This window comes from Podarcis muralis, chromosome W (genome assembly GCF_964188315.1).
Source record: "Podarcis muralis chromosome W, rPodMur119.hap1.1, whole genome shotgun sequence".
Classification (NCBI taxonomy): domain Eukaryota; kingdom Metazoa; phylum Chordata; class Lepidosauria; order Squamata; family Lacertidae; genus Podarcis; species Podarcis muralis.
This window is the reverse complement of record NC_135674.1, coordinates 30,047,550-30,068,952: the sequence shown is the minus strand read 5'-3', so window position 1 is coordinate 30,068,952 and position 21,403 is coordinate 30,047,550. Positions and strand designations below refer to the sequence as shown.

The 21,403-nt window shown below is 47.3% G+C and overlaps 1 long non-coding RNA gene across 2 annotated transcripts; it reads left to right on the top strand.

The window, feature by feature from the left end:
• Window positions 1–5,298: 5,298 nt before the first annotated feature.
• On the top strand, window positions 5,299–19,166 carry LOC144326349 (uncharacterized). 2 transcript variants are annotated; one of them, XR_013391480.1, is made up of 2 exons: window positions 5,299–5,421; window positions 18,751–19,166. It is a non-coding gene; the product is annotated as an uncharacterized LOC144326349 (long non-coding RNA). The 2 variants fall into 2 exon arrangements; XR_013391481.1 differs by lacking the exon at window positions 5,299–5,421 and adding an exon at window positions 5,439–5,585.
• The last annotated feature ends 2,237 nt before the right edge of the window (window positions 19,167–21,403 follow it).

The window sequence follows — 21,403 nt, the reverse complement described above, 5'->3', positions numbered from 1 at the left end:
TCTCATTACATAAACTTTGCGATTTCTGGGCTAATGTTGCATTTTCACCAAAGAACACAACTTGAAATAAGTGAAATCCAAGATTCTTCTTTCTAAGTAGATGAAACCCAAAACATCCTCTTTTGCCTAGTTTACACTTATTACACTTTGCTTTGCTACTTGTGGCTGAGTGAACACCGAATGAAACAATCCAAGTTTATTCGTCATCTTTCGATTGAGGTGGAACCAAAGCAGCTATGCTTGATTTTGGCTTATAACATACACCAGTTTGATTTTTGGGTGAATGTGCTTTCTAACCCCAAAAACAACAATTGGAAATAAGCCCAATCAGAGCTTTATCATCTTCTTTTTATGTAGATGGAACCCAAAACTCCTTTTTGCTTTGGTTGGAGGTGATTCTAGTGCACACCCAAAAAACACCTTGCGAATTGTAATAAGCTCAATCAAAGCTTATTTGTCTTCTTTCTTCACATATGGAAGCGAAAAGACGGTGTTTTGTGATTTTCGTCTCATTACATACACTTTGCGATTTCTGGGCTAATTTGCATTTTCACCAAAGAACAGAACTTGTAATGTGAAATCAAAGGTTCTTCTTTCTAAGTAAATGAATCCCAAAACATCCTCTTTTGCCTAGTTTAGACTTATTACACTTTGCTTTGCTAATTATGTGTGAATGAACACGGAAAGAACAATTAAAGCTTATTCGTGCTCTTTCGATTGTGATGGAACCAAAGCAGCTATGCTTGATTTGGGCTGCTAACAAACATTTAACTGCGATTTTTGGGTGCATGCATTCTAACCCCAAAAACAACAATTGGAAATAAGCCCAATCAGAGCTTTATCATCTTCTTCTTATGCAGATGGAACCGAAAACACCATTTTTATTTGGTTAGGGGTGATTCTGGTGCACACCCAAGAAGCACCATGCGAATTCAAATAAGTTCAAACAAAGCTTATTTGTCTTCTTTCTTCACATATGGAAGCGAAAAGACGGTGTTTTGTTATTTTGGTCTCATTACATAAACTGCGGCCGTGTTCATTCACAAACAAATAGCAAAGCAAATAAGTCTAAACTAGGAAAAAGAGGATGTTTTGAGTTCCAACTACATAGAAAGAAAAATCCTGGCTTTCGCTTATTTCAAATTGTGTTCTTTAGTGTTAATGCAACATTGACCCAGAAATCGCAAAGTGCATGTAATGAGACGAAAATAACAAAACACCGGCTTTTCGCTTCCATATGTGTAGAAAGAAGACGAATAAGCTTTGATTGGGCTTATTTCAATTCGCATGGTGTTTTATAGGTGTGCACCAGAATCACCCCTAACCTAATAAAAATGGTGTTTTCGGTTCCATCTGCATAAGAAGAAGATGATAAAGCTGTGATTGGGTTTATTTCCTGTTGCTGTTTCTGGGGTTAGAATGCATTCACCCAAAAATCGCAGTTAGCAGCCCAAATCAAGCATAGCTGCTTTGGTTCCATCTCAATCGAAAGAGCACGAATAAGCTTTAATTGTTCTTTCCGTGTTCATTCACACACAATTAGCAAAGCAAAGTGTAATAAGTCTAAACTAGGCAAAAGAGGATGTTTTGGGTTTCATCTACTTAGAAAGAAGAATCTTGGCTTTCACTTATTTCAAGTCGTGTTCTTTGGTGAAAATGCAACATTAGCCAAGAAATCGCAGTGTATGTAATGAGACGAAAATAACAAAACACCGTCTTTTCGTTTCCATATGTGAAGAAAGAAGACAAATAAGCTTTGATTGAACTTATTTCTATTCGCATGGTGCTTCTCGGGTGTGCACTAGAATCACCTCCAACAAAGCAAAAAGGAGTTTTGGGTTCCATCTGCATAAGAAGATTATAAAGCTGTGATTGGGTTTATTCCCCGTTGCTGTTTTTGGGTTTAGAATGCATTCACCCAAAAATCGCAGTTAAATGTTTGTTAGCAGCCCAAATCAAGCATACCTGCTTTGGTTCCATCTCAATCGAAAGAGCACGAATAAGCTTTAATTGTTATTTCCGTGTTCATTCACACACAATTAGCAAAGCAAAGTGTAATAAGTCTAAACTAGGCAAAAGAGGATGTTTTGGGTTTCATTTACTTAGAAAGAAGAATCCTGGATTTCACTTATTTCAAGTCGTTCTTTGGTGAAAATGCAACAATACCCCAGAAATCGCAAAGTGTATGTAATGAGACCAAAATAACAAAACACCGTCTTTTCGCTTCCATATGTGAAGAAAGAAGACAAATAAGCTTTGATTGAGCTTATTTCTATTCGGAAGGTGTTTTTTGGGTGTGCACTAGAATCACCTCCAACCAAAGCAAAAAGGAGTTTTGGGTTCCATCTACATAAGAAGAAGATGATAAAGCTGTGATGGGGTTTATTTCCCGTTGCTGTTTTTGGGGTTAGAATGCATTCACCCAAAAATCGCAGTTAAATGTTTGTTAGCAGCCCAAATCAAGCATACCTGCTTTGGTTCCATCTCAATCGAAAGAGCACGAATAAGCTTTAATTGTTCTTTCCGTGTTCATTCACACACAAGTAGCAAAGCAAAGTGTAATGTCTAAAGTAGGCAAAAGAGGATGTTTTGGGTTTCATTTACTTAGAAAGAAGAATCTTGGATTTCACTTATTTCAAGTCGTTCTTTGGTGAAAATGCAACAATACCCCAAATCGCAAAGTGTATGTAATGAGACCAAAATAACAAAACACCGTCTTTTCGCTTCCATATGTGAAGAAAGAAGACAAATAAGCTTTGATTGAGCTTATTTCTATTCGCAAGGTGTTTTTTGGGTGTGCACTAGAATCAAGCATACTTCAGTTTGATTTTTGGGTAAATGTGCTTTCTAACCCCAAAAACAACAATTGGAAATAAGCCCAATCAGAGCTGTATCATCTTCTTTTTTCTTCCATCTACAGATGGAAGCCAAAACTTTTTTTTGCTTTGGAGGTGATTCTAGTGCACACCCAAAAAACACCTTGCGAATAGAAATAAGCTCAATCAAAGCTTATTTGTCTTCTTTCTTCACATATGGAAGCGAAAAGACGGTGTTTTGTTATTTTGGTCTCATTATATACACTTTGCGATTTCTGGGCTAATGTTGCATTTTCACCAATGAACACAACTTGAAATAAGTGAAATCCAAGATTCTTCTTTCTAAGTAGATTCCTCTTTCTAAGTAGATGAAACCCAAAACATCCTCTTTTGTCTAGTTTAGACTTATTACACTTTGCTTTGCTACTTGTGGCTGAGTGAACACCGAATGAAACAATCCAAGTTTATTCGTCATCTTTCGATTGAGATGGAACCAAAGCAGCTATGCTTGATTTTGGCTTATAACATACACCAGTTTGATTTTTGGGTGAATGTGCTTTCTAACCCCAAAAACAACAATTGGAAATAAGCCCAATCAGAGCTTTATCATCTTCTTTTTATGTAGATGGAACCCAAAACTCCTTTTTGCTTTGGTTGGAGGTGATTCTAGTGCACACCCAAAAAACACCTTGCGAATTGTAATAAGCTCAATCAAAGCTTATTTGTCTTCTTTCTTCACATATGGAAGCGAAAAGACGGTGTTTTGTGATTTTCGTCTCATTACATACACTTTGCGATTTCTGGGCTAATTTGCATTTTCACCAAAGAACACAACTTGTAATGTGAAATCAAAGGTTCTTCTTTCTAAGTAAATGAATCCCAAAACATCCTCTTTTGCCTAGTTTAGACTTATTACACTTTGCTTTGCTAATTATGTGTGAATGAACACGGAAAGAACAATTAAAGCTTATTCGTGCTCTTTCGATTGTGATGGAACCAAAGCAGCTATGCTTGATTTGGGCTGCTAACAAACATTTAACTGCGATTTTTGGGTGCATGCATTCTAACCCCAAAAACAGCAACGGGAAATAAACCCCATCACAGCTTTATCATCTTCTTCTTATGCAGATGGAACCGAAAACACCATTTTTATTTGGTTAGGGGTGATTCTGGTGCACACCCAAGAAGCACCATGCGAATTCAAATAAGTTCAATCAAAGCTTATTTGTCTTCTTTCTTCACATATGGAAGCGAAAAGACGGTGTTTTGTTATTTTGGTCTCATTACATACACTGCGATTTCTGGGTTAATGTTGCATTTTCACCAAAGAACACGACTTGAAATAAGTGAAAGCCAAGATTCTTCTTTCTATGTAGTTGGAACCCAAAACATCATCTTTTTCCTAGTTTAGACTTATTTGCTTTGCTATTTGTTTGTGAATGAGCACGGAAAGAACAATTAAAGCTTATTCGTGCTCTTTCGATTGAGATGGAACCAAAGCCCACTCAGAGCTTTATCATCTTCTTTTTATGCAGATGGAACCCAAAACGCCATCTCTTTCGCTGCTCTACCTGGAGCTCCGGGCAGCTGAAGGGGAGATTGTGTGCGACTCCTCTCTTGAATGCTATAATTTGTGTTTTGTATGCCTGCTGCTATCTGTTAACCTTATGCAAATAAAGCATTGCTTATTCTTCATCCACTGGCGTGCTTATTGGCTCCAGATCCAGAAATAACCCTGCCCTTGGCAGAACATATACAGTGCTTTTTTCTGGGGGGGGGGGGGGGGGGACGCAGAGGAATGCATAAAACATTTTGTGAATGTACTTTTGTCCATTTACTGTATTTATTTTTCCCGGTTTGAACTATAAAATGGTGATTTTCTTGAGTCAAAATGAGAGTACCCCCAATCATTTTTTTTTAGAAAAGAAGCACTGCATATATACAAACACATATACATATATCCATTTTATTTTTATATATTTACAAACGGACACCTATATCTAGGTATGTATATTCTTGTATATAAACTTCCGTGGCCCACCCGCACCATCCCTCCGCCAAGGTGCACGAGAGGAAGGCCACTGGGGGAGAAAGGCAGGTGAGGGCGGGGCGGGGGGCAGGGCTGCACCCTGGGGAGAGCGGGGTCGAGAGAGCAACGTCGCAGCGCCTCTTCCGCTCTTTCCCCTCCCCTTCCTGTGCTCATGCCTCTCCTCCGCTGGCAACTCCTTCCGGTAATCCTACCCTCGCCAAACATGGCGGCAGCACAGCCTCTTCCGCCCTTTCCCCTCCCCTTCCTGTCCTCTTGCCTCTCCTCCGCTGGCACCTCCTTCCGGTAATCCTACCCTCGCCAAACATGGCGGCAGTACAGCCTCTTCCGCCCTTTCCCCTCCTTTTCCTGTCCTCTTGCCTCTCCTCCGCTGGCACCTCTTCCGGTAATCCTACCCTCGCCCAACATGGCGGCAGCACAGCTTTTCCGCCCGTTTCCATCCCCTTCCTGTGCTCATGCCTCTCCTCCGGTGGCACGTCCTTCCGGTACCCCTGCCCTCGCCCAACATGGCGGCAGCACAGCCTCTTCCGCCCTTCCGAACTAGGAGTGCAGAAAAAGGTGAAACTGCCATGAAAAGGAGAGGAGGAGTGTGTGAGAGTGAGAGTGAGACAGGGAGCATCCTAGTAGAGATGGAAGGGGAACCCAAGGGTCATCTAGTCCAACCCTCTGCAAAGAAGCTCAGAGCTACAATTCCCAGGTCTTCTTTGGGAATCCTATGGGAAGTAAGAGTTTCTACATTCATGAGCATTCACTTAGAGTGCGCTCATGTTTTTACCTTTTATTGAAAGCGGCCACTAGTGACTTGGGTGGAGTATAAATAATAAAATTATATTGCTAATTTAACCCTAACCCTAAGTAATAAAATTAAATTTCTCCTTCTGCTGTTCTTCTCTTACCGTAACTCAACCCCAACTCTAACTCCTAATCCTATTCTAACTCAAACCCAACTCTCACTGTAACCCTCTGCTTCTTTATGATTTGTTTCTGTGTTTCTGGTGTTTTGGCTTGGTTATGTCATAAAATTGAAGAAATACCACCAGAAGCACAAAAACCAAGAAATATTCCCAAAATGAGGCAAAACCAGGAGACATGAAAACCAAGCCAAATGAATGGGAAAGAAACAATCTCACCCAAAACCGCAGAACCATTCAAAGTAAAAGAAGCAAAACAATTAAATGCAAAAAAAAAAAAAAAGCAAAACCACCCCAAATTAAACAAACCAGCAGAAAACAAAAAAGAAGCAGTAAAGCCACCAATTACAAAGCAAGGCCACAAGAAACTGGAAACCAGTTTTTAAAAAGCAAAACCAGAAACTCAACAAGCATGCAATTTATGGGAGTCCAAAAGCACTTCAAGCAACAGAAATTAACCAACATAGCATACTAGTTTTCACTTAGTCTTGGGTTTCTGGTGAATGTGCTTCGTTTGCAGCTGGCTTCATTTCTTTTCCATTGGTTTAGCTTGTTTTTTGGACTTTTGCTTTATTGCTTCTTTTGAGAAGTTTTCTTGTTTTTGTATTCTGGTGGTAATACTTTTGAATGCTTTGGGGGTTTCTGGTGAATCTGCTTTGTTTGGGATTTTAGTTGGCTTCTTTGCCAGTTTCCATTGATGTTGCTTTTACATGGTTCTTCTGCTTCTTTTCAGTAGGTTTTTGTGTTTTTAGTGGTTGACTTCATTGTTGGAATGGTCATTTCTGGTGGTTTTGCTTCATTTCTGGTGGTTTTCCTTTTATTCTTGGGATTATCAGATCTCATACAAATTAATATTCTCAAAGGTGCAAAACCCAAAAAACCTAGAAAGGAAGCAAACTCACCATCAATCCAGCACCCAATCTGTTATGTACTAACCTTGGATCCTAGAATGCAACAACAGATTGGTCTTTTCCTGCAGGCCAATCAGGCTCCAAGAGGGAAGCAGAGTTAGCCAGTCAGACGGTACTCATTGTGTAAATAATGTATATAAAAGCATGAGGTTGGGGGGCGGGGGCAATAAAGAGCATGAAATACATACAAGACTCTGAGTATATTTCACAATCGTAATTTATATAAAAGAATCTATGAAACGAAAACCACAGAAAAAATTCAACATAATCCCAAAAACAAACAAGAAACAACAGAAACAAACCACATCCACAAAAGATGAGAAAACCAGTTGAATAGAACCACAAGAAACCCACGCAGTAAACATCTCAGGGAAAAGCGAAATCACCCCACACCATGCAAAACTAAGGTTTAACTGGCTTTGGGGTTTCTGCGCAATTTACTTTTTCCCTCTTGTTGGGGGTTTCTGGTGGTATTTCTTCTGCTTCTCACATTTCTGCTTCTTTTCAATTGGTTTTGGGATTCTGGTGAATTTGGTAATGATTTGATTGAAGTCTCTGTCTGGCAATTTTCCTTTTTCATGAATTCCTTCCTTGTTGGGTTTCTGGTATCTCACTTTTGGTTTTCACATTTGTCAGGGCTGCCTCAGGTCCCAGCTCACAGAGGACCAACGCCAGTCCGTTGTTATATTAAATAGTCTTTATTAAAGTTCAGTCTCTCATTTACAGCCACGGCGCGCAGCTCTACGTCTTGAACCTAGACCGCCAAAGCTCCATCTGAATCTCCTCCCCCCAGGCACCAGTTCAAGACCCTAGCCTTGCTCCACCTCTTCCTCTGCTCCCTTTTCCTCTGGGTCCGCCTGTCCGTCGGGGCTTTCCCCTTTCTAGACTCTTCCGACGCTGACTCTCCCGAGTCCTCCCCCTCCCTCCGGCGAGCTTTAGGACCTGGTTCCCAATCCTGGTTTCCTGCTGTCCCGCTCGCCTGCACATTTGAACATGGCGCGCGCGCCCAGCCTGCCACCTTCCTTCTGACCGTTATGCTGCTCCTGTCACTGCTCCCCTCTTCGGGAATGCTAGCTGGGCTTGACTCCTCCTCCCTGCTTGCTGGAGGAGACGTTGGCCCTGACCTATGGGACACTTCCCCCCCACTACGCTCCGGTGGGGAAGCTGGTCCTGATTTCCAGCTACTGCTCTGGGAGTCTCCGCTGGCCCCCTGCTTCTGGTGTGTCCCCCCTGGGACCCCCCTTGCCCTGGCCATCGGCGCCCCCTTCTGGGAATCTTCTGATTCACTGGAGAGGCTCATGGAATCTCTCGGGTCACTGTCATTCTGCCCTCCGCTGCCCTCAGATTCCTCCCCTTCGCTCTCCATTTCCTCTCTCCCCTGTGCCTCTGCTCCTGAGCCCCTGACAACATTTCTCTTAGTTTTGCTACGTTTCAGGTAGTCTGCTTACTTTTGGGAATTATCCAGTCTCATAAAAATGAAGCAATATCATTAGAAGCTTAAAAAGCATGGGGGAAAAAACCCCAGGCACTAACCCTAACCCTGAACGTCCACCTATCCCCTGCCCTAGCCCGTAGCTCTGTATTATCTGCACTGGATAGCAGTCCAAAATACCAGCCCACACCTCAAAGCAATGTATTTAGAGGAATACTGAGTCTATAATAAACAGAAGAGAACCTTTGATAATATAAGCAGCTATTCAGCAAGCTAGAGGTAGAATTATAAATTGTAACCCAGCAGTGAAAAATGATAAATTGACTTATGCAACAAACCTATAAGCAAAGCAAAGCTCCCCAGAGCCCTTAAGCACTATTATCAAAATCAACCAAATGAATTAAATTGCCAGATTAAATATATACTTACAAACTAACAGATGAAATGCCAGAAAGAGATGAACGTAGAAGAGGCATGAGCTATTTACTTTAGATTCCCTATAAACCTGTATGCACAGATTATTTTGCAGGCGAAGAAGCCCTTTAATAAATCAAATGATATACAACCCGGATCTCTTTTTCCTTATAACTATGAATTGACTATACCAAATTATAAAACTTAATGCCTAGGCAGAGAGTAAATGACACAGCTCCTCAGAGCACCGCAAGCTGAATGAAATAGTTTGAATTCCAATATACTGTGCACTAATGCTTCAATTTAATTTAAATGCGTTTCGTATATTCCCAGAATGAAATTCTCAAGAGTGTAAGTATAAACAAAAGCAGTCAAATTAATTAGAGGATATCAATTCTAAGATCAGCCTAGCCAGAGACGCTGTAGCCAGCTCTATACAAGCTTATGGGGCTCCCTGCAGCCCCTTGTGCGCTCTTATTTAAGCTAGGCTCTTTTAGTAATTGCGCTATCATCCTTTGTTTATATTGCTTATGTTTATTACCTTTGTTTATATTGCTTTTGAATTTAAAACCAACGAGAAAGTGAGGGGCACTCGAAAAGGAGATAGCTCCCACGTGGTTTTGCCTCTCCTAAAATGGCTGCCACTGCAAGGCCACGTGGGCAATCAAAATGGCGGCTGTGATGCGTTCCCGTTGCCTAGCGACAATGAACACGTGCGAAAACACTTAACGCTAGCCCTTTAACACTGAAAAATTCCGCAGCCTCAAGAGCAAAACCTGCAGGCATTCCCCACGTACCCCTTATGAACGTTAATTATTCCCCTGGTTTTCTCGCCGGTTAAGCTTAAAAGGGAGGTGTCAGAGACTGCCTCCAGGTCCCAGCTCACAGAAGACCAACGCTAGCCAGCAGAACTGTACAAAAGTCTTTATTGAAGTTTAGTTCCCATTTTCAAGCCCTAGCGTGCGTCTCTACGTCTAGACCCTAGACCAGCGAAGCCTTGTCTGAGTCTCCGCCCCCTGTACACCAGTTTAAGACTCTAGCCTTACTCCACCTTCTTCGTTTCTCCTTCCGCCTCTGGGTCCTACTACCCCCCGGGGTGCCTTCCTTCCTGGACGCCTCGGATGCGGACCCCTCGGACTCCTCTCCCTCTCTTCGGTGGGCTTTGGGACCCGGCTCCCTCTCCGGGCTGCTCATTGCGCCACCCTCTTGTACATTTGAACTTGGCGCGCGCGCGCTGCCCCTGACCTTCCTTTTGACCGTTTCCTCGCTCTCTGATGCAGGCGTGGCTAACCCTGACTCATGTCCTTCCGCTGACGGAAAGCTGCCTGCTGCCGATGCCTGGGGCTCCTCCCCCTTACTGCTCTCCGGTGGGGAAGCTGGTCCCGATTTCCAGCTGCTGCTCTCTGAGTCCCCTCTGGCCCCTCCTTCCTGAGGTGTTCCCTCTGGCAACCCCCTAGCTCTGACCACGGGAGCCCCTTTCTGTGAATCCTCTGATTCGCTGGAGAGACTTAGAGACCTCGGACGGCTATCATCGCTGACCTCTCCCTCGGATTCCTCTCCCTCGGTCTCTAATTCCTCCCTTTCCTGTCCCTCTGCTCCTGAACCCCTGACATCCATCCCCCCCTCGAAGCCCCCCCTTCCCCCCTCCCCTCCTTCCGGTGTGGGTACTGGGTGCTCCGTCGTAGTGGGGGTGCGTGCAGGATACAGTTCGTCCCCCATGTACTCGTCGACGTCGCTCTCCTCTGCTTCCATCTCTCTGCCTCCTTGCTCGAACCCCACGTCTTCCCCCAACACGTCCATGTCCGTCTCGCCCCCCTCCCCCTCTTCGGGTGGTCCCAGCCAAGGACCCCTCAGCCACTTCCTGCGCCACTGCTCCTCTTGTCAATCGTCCCACCAATAAGAGTGGTCTGAGGCAGACCCCGGTGGCGAACCCACCTGGGAGCTCGTGACTGGGGCCTGTTCCTCGTCCGAGGCGAACCCCTGGAATGTGCTGGCTGAAAGAGTGGGTGTGAAGAGCCAGTCGTCGAAATACTCGGCTGGCATGGGCCTGTGTGGGAAGAGGGCATGAAACTCCTCTTTGAGCAGAGGCTCCTCCAAAGCATAGTCCGGTACCCAGCTGTTGGCACTGGCCGGGGTACCCTCTCTGGCTAGGAGATATTCTACTCCCTCTTCCCCCCATCTCGAGTCTAAAATCTCTGTGACCTCGTTGATGTGCCCCCTCCTTGGCGACCCCCCCTTTCTGGGCCCTTCTCTGAGCGGGTCTGGTGCTGTGTCTGGCTCCTGAAATCTATGAGGTGCTTTGTAGGGCGTGAGCACCGATCTATGGAACACCGGATGCATTCTGGAACCCTCCGGAAGAGCCAACCGGAAGGCCACTGGATTGACCTGTGCCTGGACTTGGTAAGGTCCTAGCTGCTTATGTCCTAGCTTCTTCTTCGCTAACGATCTGGTCGGCACTGCTTGCGCTGCTAACCAGACCCAGTCTCCCACCTGTATGTCTTCCCCAACTCTTCTGTGTCTGTCGGCCTGCACTTTGTATGCGTGCTTTGCTAGTTCTAACTGCCTCCTGAGTTGTTCGTGGACTTCCTGCAACTCCGACGCTAAGGCTTCCGCTGCCTGTGGCTCCCCCTCCCCCACTCTCTCTAAACTCGGGAAGGTTCTGGGATGCCTCCCGTTGTTGGCGAAGAACGGCGTCACCCCCGTCGACACGTGCTTCGTATTGTTGTAAGCGAACTCGGCGAGTGGCAGGTAGTCCACCCATGTCGTGGGCTGCTGATTGGCGTAGCATCTCAGGTACTGCTGCATGATGGCGTTGACCCTCTCCGCTTGCCCGTTGGTCTGTGGGTGTCTCGCCGACGCCAAATTGACTTTGACGTTCAGAATGCCCATCAGCTTCTGCCAGAAGTTCGAGATGAACTGTCGCCCCCGGTCGGAGAGAATAGACCGTGGCAGACCGTGGACTTTGAACACGTGGTCTATGAACAGTTTGGCGGTCTGCTCTGCCGTGGCTACCTTCGCACACGGAATGAAGTGTGCCATTTTAGTAAACATGTCCACCACCACTAGCACTGCTGTTTTTCCCCTCGAACTGGGCAGATCCGTGACGAAGTCCAGGGCCACCCTCTCCCACGGTTCAGACGGTGTCTGCAGCGGTTCCAGCAGTCCCGCCGGCGGTTTGTGAACTGACTTGGCCCTTTGGCAGGTGTCACATCTCGAGACGTAATCCGCTACTTCCCCCCGCATCTTGGGCCACCAAAAGTCTCTGGCTACTAGTTCGACAGTCTTTTCTTTGCCAAAGTGCCCGGCGGTGGGAGCGTCGTGTAGCTGCTGCAGTACCCTTGCGCGGAGGTCGTCTCCCGGCACGTAGAGTGCTCCCTTGTGGAGGAGCAACCCATCGCGTATCTGGAACTCGTCGGCCTTCGCTGTGCCCCTGTGCACCTCCTCCATCTTGGCCTGTGCGAAGGGGTCTTCCCGCAGCGCGCGACGTACGGCGTCCAGGTCCACGGTTGCCGACGCGCATGCCCACGCTTCCGGTGCGAAGATGTGCTTGGCCGCCGACGGTGCCGCCTCCTCAAGGTATTGCGGCTTTCTGGACAATGCATCCGCCATCACGTTGTTGTCGCCTGGAATGTACTCTATCTTGAAGTCGAAGTCCGCGAAGAACTCTGCCCATCTAATGTGTCTCTAGTTGAGGAACCTAGCCGTGCGCCAGTACTCCAGATTCTTGTGGTCCGTGTGGACCTGCACTGTGTGTCTGGCTCCGATGAGGAAGTGCCGCCATGCCTTGAACGCTGCATGGATGGCTAGCAACTCCCTGTCCCAGATAGTATAATTCTGCTCCGACTTGCTGAGCTTCCTCGAGTAGAAGGCGCACGGCCTCCAGTCCCCCTGCTGGTCTTGTTGCAACAGGACAGCTCCCACGGCTCTGTCTGAGGCGTCTGTCTCCACCCTCATGGGTCTGCTGGGATTCACATGCAGCAGCTGCTCTTCGGACGCGAAGAGACGCTTGAGTTTCTGAAAGGACTGCTCCGCTTGCTCCGTCCAGATGAATTTCTTCTTCTTGGAGCTGAGCGTGTCGGTGATGGCCGCTGTCTGCATGGCAAATCCCTTGATGAACTTGCGGTAAAAGTTGGCAAAGCCGACAAACCGCTGGACTTCCTTCCGATTGCGTGGGCTTTTCCAGTCCAAAACTGCGCGAACCTTGGCGCTGTCCATGGCGAGCCCCTTGTCCGACAACTTGTAGCCCAGGAAATCCACCTCCGTCATGTCGAACTGGCACTTCTCCAGCTTGGCGTACAGCCTGTGCTCCTTTAGTCTCTGCAGAACTTCCCTGACATCCCTCTCGTGCGCCTCTCGCGATTCTGAAAAAATCAGCATGTCGTCCAGGAAGCAGACGCACTTCTTGTAAAGGAGCCCCGCCAGCACATGATGCATAAAGGCTTGGAAACAGTGAGAGCCATTTTGTAATCCGAAGGGCATAACTCTGTATTCGTAGGTGCCCAGTGGCGTGAACATGGCCGTCTTCCACTCGTCGCCTTCGCGCATGCGAATCAGGTTGTACGCCCCACGTAGATCCAACTTGGTGAAAACGCGTCCTTTCCGCACCGTCGCGAGCAGGTCGTCTATCTTGGGCATGGGGAAGGCTGAGGGCTTGGTTTTCGAGTTTAAAATTCGATAGTCCACCACCAGCCTCTTTTGGGGCGTGTCCCTCTTCTTCACAAAGAATACTGGGCTGCCTCCCACCGCTTTTGACTCCCGGATGAACCCACGCTTCAAATTGTGATCTATGAACTCCCTGAGTTCCTGCAGTTCATCCTCAGACATGGAGTACAGTTTCCCAGTTGGCAGCGTCGCCCCCGGCAGGAGGTCAATCTTGCAGTCATAGGGTCTGTGAGGAGGTAGCTTGTCCGCCTCCTTCTCGCAGAATACCTCCAAAAACTCCGCATACTTGAGGGGTACTGCTTGCAGCGTGCCCAACTGTAACTGCGGGTCTTCCTCTTCCCCTTCTGGGCTGGGTATAATGCAGTGTTCCGCACAGTAGGAGGAGCCAAAAGTCAGTTGGCGCTGGTACCAAGCCAATGCTGGGCTGTGCCTGTGCAGCCAACTCATGCCTAATACTACAGGCGTGTCCGACAGTTGGGTGACATTGAAGCTGATGACCTCCCGGTGATTCCCAATTTGCATCACCATCGGCGGCGGCTGCTGTACCACCTGGCCCCCTAGCAGTTCCCTGCCATCCACCGTGACAACCTTCAGGGGCAGCGTGGCTGGCAGTAGCGCTATGTTGTGTTGTTGAATGAACTCCAGTCCTATAAAGTCTGCATTACTACCAGAGTCAATTGTAATAGGCACTTCTAAGGTGAGTCCATTGGGCAGCTGGAGCGATGCGGTGAGCTGCACCACTGGTTTGGGCGGGAGGGGGTCTGTGGGCTGCAAAATCTCTGGGGACTTCCTCACTGACTCGTCTGGCTGGGCCCCAGTGCCTCCGTTTCCAGCCAGACTCCGTCGTTTCCCTGCTGTGGTTCTCTCTGCTGAGTTGTTTCCAGTACTGTCACTGAAGCTGCAGTGTGCTTGTGGAGCCTCTGGGGACACTCTTTCGCCATGTCCTGTCCACTATCACATATATAGCACTTCCTGTTCCCTCTAGGCAGCTTCGGTTTGACTGCTCCCGGTGTTAAGGCTCTGGTAGCTGAGTGAGCCCTAGCACCGCCAATCTCCATCTGCTCTTCGCCCCCTCCCTGTGGAGGCGTGGACTGCGCACGCGCTGCATCTCTGGGCAAGAGGGGGGGCACTCTCGCTGGTGTGCGTCCCCAACGCCCTTCTTCTTTGCTCCATGGGCGTTCTTCCTGCCTCACCCCAATCGATAGCGCTCTTTCAACCACTTGCTGAGTGGTTGTGGGTCTCTCTCCCCGTGCCATCTCATCCTTGATCTGTGGGCTCAATCCCTCCAAAAAAAGGTCTCTAACTGGCGGAGAATCCTTATCCCAATTCAGCGCGTTGACCAATGCAAAAAACCGGGAATGATACTGCCTTACGCTGGCTTTCCCTTGTCTTAGCCCAAATATGTCTTTCCGGGCAATGTCAATGTCTATGTTTGATAAGAAACAGGAATCCATTGCCTTAATGAATGCATTTGCGCTTTGGAGCGCTGGATCCTTATCCCTCCACAGATTGCGCAGCCATGCTTTCGCGTCCCCATGCAAATGGGACAAGATAAACCCCACTTTCTCTTGCTCATCTCTAAAGTCTCTATCCAACAGCTGCAGCGCAAACAGCACGTCTGCTCGGAAATTGGGGTACTGCTGCAAATTCCCATCAAAATGAGATACAATGCTGCCTCCTCTCTTCCCCAACCCAATCCCCTCGGATCTGGGTCCCGGTAGCCCCTGCTTCGCAAGCCCTTCCAACCTGGCTTGAAGATCTTTGCAGGCAGCCGCCGCTTCTTCTTCTCTCTTCCTGGATGCGATTATTTCAGCGCTGAGTTGTGTCACCGCTTCTTGCAGGGAAGCTATTTTCTGTTCTGTAGTCATCTCGCCTGACTTTTGTGAGCTCGCAAGGCACCAGTCTTCTGCCCTCCCTGCCTCGCTCCCGTAGCGATGCTTGAGGCGAAGAAAACCGATGAAAATATGGAGACGAGGCTTACTGTCAAAGACTGCCTCCAGGTCCCAGCTCACAGAAGACCAACGCTAGCCAGCAGAACTGTACAAAAGTCTTTATTGAAGTTTAGTTCCCATTTTCAAGCCCTAGCGTGCGTCTCTACGTCTAGACCCTAGACCAGCGAAGCCTCGTCTGAGTCTCCGCCCCCTGTACACCAGTTTAAGACTCTAGCCTTACTCCACCTTCTTCGTTTCTCCTTCCGCCTCTGGGTCCTACTACCCCCCGGGGTGCCTTCCTTCCTGGACGCCTCGGATGCGGACCCCTCGGACTCCTCCCCCTCTCTTCGGCGGGCTTTGGGACCCGGCTCCCTCTCCGGGCTGCTCATTGCGCCACCCTCTTGTACATTTGAACTTGGCGCGCGCGCGCTGCCCCTGACCTTCCTTTTGACCGTTTCCTCGCTCTCTGATGCAGGCGTGGCTAACCCTGACTCATGTTCTTCCGCTGACGGAAAGCTGCCTGCTGCCGATGCCTGGGGCTCCTCCCCCCTACTGCTCTCCGGTGGGGAAGCTGGTCCCGATTTCCAGCTGCTGCTCTCTGAGTCCCCTCTGGCCCCTCCTTCCTGAGGTGTTCCCTCCGGCAACCCCCTAGCTCTGACCACGGGAGCCCCTTTCTGTGAATCCTCTGATTCGCTGGAGAGACTTAGAGACCTCGGACGGCTATCATCGCTGACCTCTCCCTCGGATTCCTCTCCCTCGGTCTCTAATTCCTCCCTTTCCTGTCCCTCTGCTCCTGAACCCCTGACAGGAGGGTTTGTAAAATTACTTCCCACGTGGAATGTCTATAGTAAAATGGCGGCCGCCCAGAAGGGCACGTGGGCGGATGAAATGGCGGCCGTGTTCATTCACAAACAAATAGCAAAGCAAATAAGTCTAAACTAGGAAAAAGAGGATGTTTTGAGTTCCAACTACATAGAAAGAAAAATCCTGGCTTTCGCTTAGAATGCATTCACCCAAAAATCGCAGTTAAATGTTTGTCAGCAGCCCAAATCAAACATAGCTGCTTTGGTTCCATCTCAATCGAAAGAGCACGAATAAGCTTTAATTGTGCTTTCTGTGTTCATTCACACACAAGTAGCAAAGCAAAGTGTAATAAGTCTAAACTAGGCAAAAGAGGATGTTTTGGGTTTCATCTACTTAGAAAGAAGAATCTTGGCTTTCACTTATTTCAAGTCGTGTTCTTTGGTGAAAATGCAACATTAGCCCAGAAATCGCAAAGTGTATGTAATGAGACGAAAATAACAAAACACCGTCTTTTCGCTTCCATATGTGAAGAAAGAAGACAAATAAGCTCCTCCCTTTTGCGCGCGCTGCCCCGCCGCCGCCCCATTGGCCGGGTCCTGTCAGCTGATCCTGTGTTATTTCCTGTGTGTGTGTGTGAGGGGAGAATGGAGAGAGAAACCTCGGCACCACCACCGCGGAGCCGCCCCCGGCTCGACGCGGATCCTCGCCGCCGCCGCCCCGCCTCTCGTCGCCCGACTCGCCCGCCTCCCTCCCACGGCACACCAGGCAAGGTCTCGCGGCACATTAGTGTGCCGCGGAACACCGGTTGGGAAACACTGCCTTAGAGAATAAAAAACTGAGGCAAATTTCCAGTCTAAACAGGCTACACAAAAAGAAACAGCAGCGATTCTTTATGTTTGACTTGTGCTTGAGCGCCTGATATCTCAGAAAATCAACACCAGTGTTGGGGTGGGTGGGTCAGGGCATTTCCAAAATGTTATGATAGATGGAGCCATGGATGTGGCCAAGGGGGGCCAACTAAATAAAAATACATAGCTAACTGAGGTTCTGACCCCCTAACAAAAGGCCTGCCTCCACTAACAAAAATCCTGGCTACGCCCATGGATGAAGCCAACTACAGTAACTCTGGTTTTGTCCCCACCCAGAAGTGTAGCATGTGTGGGCCGTGGGGGCACAAATTTGTGTCAGGGGGCACAAACAGGTGCCCCCACAGCAGGCTCCCTCATTGGTGCCTGGCTCCACGTGAGAAGGAGCTGACCTAAGCTGCTGTGCTTCTGCTGGCCACAGCTCTGTCCTTAGGTTAGGCCTGACCCAGGGAAGAGAGCAGGAGGGTGGGTGGCTGCAGTGCACCTCGCTCCCAGTCACAGCAGCAGCTCCGCCTCCGGGTCATGTCTGACCTGGCGCACTCAAGGAGCCTGAGCAGCAGCTTCCCTGCCCCTCTCCTCCCCTGGACAGGGGCATGTGGGGCATGCCCCTCCCCCCTCGTTGAGTTCTGCAAAGGCAGCCCTGAGACTGAGGAGGAAGGAGCTCACTGCTCATGCCAACCCTAGAGAGGATGTAAGAAAGAAGCAGGCTGTTGGAGGACAGCCAAGAAACAATTGAGCTTGGTGGAGCAGTGCCCCAGTCCCCCTTAAGGACGAGCCTCCACTGACAGGGAGCAAGAAGGAATTTGAAATGGGGAACTACAATATTGGCATGGGAACTACAATAGCTCAATGTTGCAATTTGTCTACCCTACTTAATATTTACCATTAAGGAAAGTATAAAGTCATGGAGTAAATCCTTTCAGGTTGTTGATGTGAAGCAGCAGACCTCAATCTGATACTGCAAATGTTATAGAATTATTGAATATTCAGAAGTATACCTCTCCACCACTCCTTAGTCAGGCTAGTTTTGGGCATTTATGGCAAGATTATCCCAAGTGGAAAGGAATAATGTATTTTCACTGTTACGTATTCAGTGGTCTGTCTTTGCTTCCCATTGTCTCAGGAATTGGGTAATTACCATCTCAAAGGAATGGCCAGACTACCAGGAAAGGCAATCAGATAAGGCATTATCAGATAACCTGGCAGACAGGAAAAACAACATTCAAATTTCTATTGTAGAAATTTTCCTTTTCTGTGATGTAGGTATGATGTTTGTGGGGGTGGTCTTGAGCTCCAGGGAAGGGAATTTCAAAATGGCAAGCACACATTGTTTGCGGTCCTCCTCCTCTCTCCTGCGTGTGGGGGGAGCACCCTGTTGCAACAGTTTAATAAAGATCAGGCTTACTAGCTGCTTTGCTTCTCAATATTCTCTGGTTGGCCTCTGTTATTTTCTCCTACCGATGGAGAACCTACAAGGTTCTCCAATACATAAAGGAATAAGGGCAGATTTTGTTTACAACAACACAAAGCCATCTGAAACTGTCAAATAAACTGCAAGAGCAGCAATGGAAAATTGCTTTCACACACTAAAAGTTCCCTGCAACTAGAAAGCCAGCAAAGCAGGGGAAAGGCTAGCTTTTTTAATTGACAAGTACCTTCTCTATGATGTGCTAGGCTTTGGTTTTTACGCATAGAAGTGTTATTCCTCACCTGTAGCTTGAGGTAGTATGGTCCATTTGGCCACCTCATTCTGCTGCATATGGAGAGTGCTGGAATTTTTAATTCTTAAGGAAACATTGTGTCTATTTTTCCCACATGAGATGTTTCTTTACTTATATCAATAATGTTATGAAAGACTTCAAGCTGATTAGCACTTGGTGGCTGTGAAGCTTTAAATACAAAACAGACACATAGTGAAAGGATTTCTACACACTGAATTTTTTATTTATTTCACAGAGCAATTGCTTTCAGCTTTGCAGAGGAGCCCGTAGTATCCAAACTACAGTACTTCCGTGAGAGCTGTGAAGCAGAGCTCCCTCCACTGGCTCTGCTGTGACAGGACAGCTCCCTCAGGCCTCCTCTCCCCACAACTGTTATCTGGGGCAGCCATCAGTGGGAGAGCTTTGCTGGAGGTCCAGCTCCTTCAGGCACCTCCAGCCCCTGAACTGTGCCAGCTGGTCAACATAGGAACAACTGTTTAGTGATTTGTGACTGAGATTTGATATTCCTCTTCCCTCCCTGCCCCCTTTGCCTGTGGGTAGGGACCATCTTGCTTTGATTGCATTTAAGTTGTCTGGTGGCCTTGTTGGCTGAACAGCGAGGCACAAATGTTCCAAATAAATAAATCTCTATACACAGTATAGAAAATTAGTGATCTTTGTAATGTGTGATTTTGTAGTACTACTTTGTAGTAGGGTGGCCAGATACCACATAGTATTTGAGCAAGAACAGAAGACCAAATAAGTGAATAAGGCTAAAACCGGAGTGGGGGGTTGGGGGTGCAAATGTGATTTACAAATTATAGAATCATAGAATCATAGAATCATAGAGTTGGAATAGACCACAAGGGCCATTGAGTCCAACCCCCTGCCAAGCAGGAAACACCATCAGAGCACTCCTGACATATGGTTGTCAAGCCTCTGCTTAAAGACCTCCAAAGAAGGAGACTCCAGGACTTCCGGGTTAGCGCGATCGGCTAATGGCGGATTCCCTCCGAGCTCCGGAGGGAATCTGCTCGGTGGGGGCTGGGTCTTGCCGTGCCGGCGACACGGGGACCCTTAAAAACCACGGGCGCGAATGCTCGTGGACGTGGTGACTCAGCGGGCACCGTTAGCGCCCTCCCGATTCACGAAGGAGCCTTTTTAAAGGCTACGGAACGGGTGCCGGGGAGCGGTGTGGTGCTGTGAGTCCTCTGCTTCCCCTGCCGAGTGAAGCCGCATGCCATTTGCCGGAGAGCGCTGGCTTCTTCCTTTTAAAATTCGGACTCAAAATCAACAACCCGTGAGTAATTTGGAACTGAATTTAAATTACTTCATTTTGGATTTGGTACGAGCGGGGGAGGTGAAAAGAGGAGGTCCATCTCCCCCCCATTGTAAACAGTTTAACAGCAAGGAACTGCCAACTAAGGTTGTGAGAAGAGTTGTTTGCTACGTTTTGGTGACATATTAATTCCACGGATTTAAAGAGACTAAGATATTGTGCTGGAGGGCAAGAGTTTATGTGTTTGGATCAAGTACCACTTTTCCCGGACCGGGAGTAACCCGTGAGAAGAGCCTGTTGAGGATTTACAGGAAGCTTTTGACAGCTGTCAAATTAGCTGTCAAAGCTCGAAAAAACTGAAAGTTCTAATTCTAGCCGGTTATTTTGTTATAAAGTAATGAAAGTAAAGGAAGACTGTTACAAACAAAATTGACTTTTGGTTCGGAAGTGAAAGGAATACTAAGTAACTAGAATCCCTCTAGAGGGGATTCACGGACATTACAAGAATGGAGATTGGTCGGGAAATACGAGCTGAGTTGCAAGAGCTGGTCGTTCTCGTGGGAAAGCTGCGAGAGATCTATGAGCAAGGTCATGTTTTGTCTACAAGCCCTACAAAGTCGAAATCAACAGAAAATGTAGCTATTGAGATGGAAAAGGGCTTGATGCTCAAAACATGGGCAGCCGGACAAGAAAAGAAACCAAAAGCTGGACAAGAAAAGAAATTAAAGAAGGAAAAGGAGGAAATGATACTTGCTAAACAAGGGGCGACCGAAAAGATACAGAAGACAAAGGAAAGTCGAAGATCTACCAAGATGATTTTGAACCCGACCAGAGTGATAGCTGGGCTAGTTGGGATGTATGAACTTAAGAAACAGAATTGGAGCTTCACCTTTGAACAACTAGCCCTGGCTGAAAGAATTACTGCGAGGAATGAGAAAGTCCTTTATCGAATTTGGGGATTTAATATAAGAGATTTCGAAAGAAGCTGGCCGAGAGGGACTGAAAAGGACTTGAGAGCCTCGGACGTAAGGGCACCAGGCTAAAAGATAGATTAATGGCTCTTGGTTTGGGGCTGAAACCGGGGAGGGAAAAGGAGGGTGTGGGAGCCCAAAGGGGGCCTGTTTCATTATGCAGTGTTTAAAATGTTTTTTACGTCAATTATTATTTCTAAAATGGGGAATTCGTGGATGGGAACCAGGGACAACCTTAGGAATAGTACTCTTTTTTGCTATTTCTTTCTTCTTTTCTGTTTTCTGTACTCTTTTGCCTTTTCATCTTTTCATACAACTTAAAAGTTACTGTTTAAATTGATGTAATATAATGAAACAATGGTTAAAATTGATTATAAAGAAGTGTATTAATTAATAATATACGGTTATGACACTGTCAGGGGCTCAGGGGCAGAGCCACAGGGGAAAGAGCAGTTGGAGAGCGAAGGGGAGGAATCTGAGGGGAGCTTAGGAGGGTATGACAGTGACCCGAGAGATTCCATGAGTCTCTCTCTTCAACGGTCTAAAGTTACAGACGTAGGGATGCGCGCCACGGATGTAAAACCAACAATGAACTTCAATAAAGACCTTTGTATATAAAGAGACACTGGCGTTGGTCCTTTGTGAGCTGGGACCTGAGG